Source organism: Lipotes vexillifer, unplaced genomic scaffold (assembly GCF_000442215.2).
Source record: "Lipotes vexillifer unplaced genomic scaffold, Lipotes_vexillifer_v1.1 scaffold469, whole genome shotgun sequence".
In the NCBI taxonomy this organism is placed as follows: Eukaryota; Metazoa; Chordata; class Mammalia; order Artiodactyla; family Lipotidae; genus Lipotes; species Lipotes vexillifer.
The window spans coordinates 1,493,126-1,494,818 of record NW_006788006.1 but is presented as its reverse complement, the minus strand read 5'-3'; positions in this window follow the sequence as shown (position 1 = coordinate 1,494,818).

Here is a 1,693-nt window from a genome sequence, read left to right as displayed (position 1 = left end):
CATCGTGCGCAGCTAGGCGGCGCCCCCGGCCCGGGCCCGCCCCCGCCTGTCTCCCAGGCGACGGCGTCAACACACGCTCCACAACAGCAGCGTGACGCTCAGCGATCCCCGGGCCACCCCGTGGGCTCCCGCCTGCGGGAGGACAGGGAGGATCTGGAGCGGGGGCGGCATCCGGGGCCTGCAGGGATCCCTGATGGATGGGGAGATGGGCCCCCGCAGCCACAGAGGGGTCCACAGAATCCTAGGTGGATGAGGTTAACTGGGTCCCGCGAGCTCAGAGTGGCTTTCCCCGGACTCAGCTCCTCATTTTCTGCGAGCCCACCAAGCCTGATCCACTGTTATGCCCACCACTCTGTCAAAAACCTTGCATGATGACAGCAAGAAATGTTAAGTCTTTGAGACGCTCTCCCTCAAGGAAGCCCTTCAGGGCGGGGAAACTGAGGCTCAGGAGGTGCTGGGAGACGCTTGAGGTCCTACAGCTGCCAGCAGGCCTGGTGCCTTTACTGACTCACGTAAGTGAGGAGACTCATGACAACGAATCTAACAACACAGACCCAGCACCAGAGGGGCCACAGGGAACAAGCCTCCCCTGTGAGCATGTAAACACCCGCCCCCCACCAGATGCCCCACACCAGGCATGGGGCCTGCCAGGAACGGACTGTTACTCCTGCTGTTACTGTGTGCTGGCCTTGTGTGGGCACTGGGAACACATTTGCCAACAGGCAGACAAATCCCCTTACCCTTGGGGCTTTCACTGTAGTGGGGGATGGGGGCGGAGAAGTGAAATAAACAACTATATTGGGGAAGGCAGGGGAGGGAGATGGGTAGTGAGTGTGTGTGAGAGGGGAGAAAGAGGATGGTGGAATTTTGAACCACACCCAGGAGGAGATGTGTGAATCAAGACCTGGGGAAAAGGGGAGCCAAGTGGGTATCAGAGGGAGAGCATCTCATGGTGTAACCTGGAGCCAGTATCCAGCCCTGGTCTCTTGATTCCAGAACCCATGTTCAGGCCTGGAGGTGTCCATGGTCAGCCACAGTCCCACAGCCAGGTGGTAAGGGGTGCAGGCAGCTCCTGACCTGGAAGCCTTCCCTGGGGGCCAGGAGGGTTTTGTCACTGACAGCATCTGGACCCCCACAGCCCAGGGACACTGCAGGGGGTCGCCTTGCCATCACAGAGGCACCAAGAGACCACTCTGGGGTCCACAGTCCTGGACCCTCCCAGCTGGAAGGAGCCTCAGAGGTGTGCCATCTCATCGTGATTCATCAGATTGTGGATTAGGCAAACGCTTGTTGATAAGCCCTATTTGCCAGGTGTGGGGCACCCAGAGGTGCTTCAGTCCCAGGCACAGTTGCTGGGGTGGTAGTAGCACAGGGATCCCCTCTGCAGCTTTCCCGGGCTGCTGGAGATTTCAACTTGAGCTCCAAGATGCTTCCTGTGGCTGCCACTGTGATGGTTGAGAGTCAGCCTCAGCCACTGACCACTCTCTGTGTGACCCTGAGCAAGTGGCTTTGCCTTTCTGGGCTCACTTCCTAATCTCGAGAAATGCAGAATATAATAGTACCTTACCCCAAAGGGATATCATGAGGGTCACGCGGGCGCTTTCTCTTTGGTGGAAATGTTGATGATATCCTGTGAGCTCACTCAAGTGCTGGTTAGATGAGCTTTGCTCACTGCCATTCCGTTCTCTGGGCC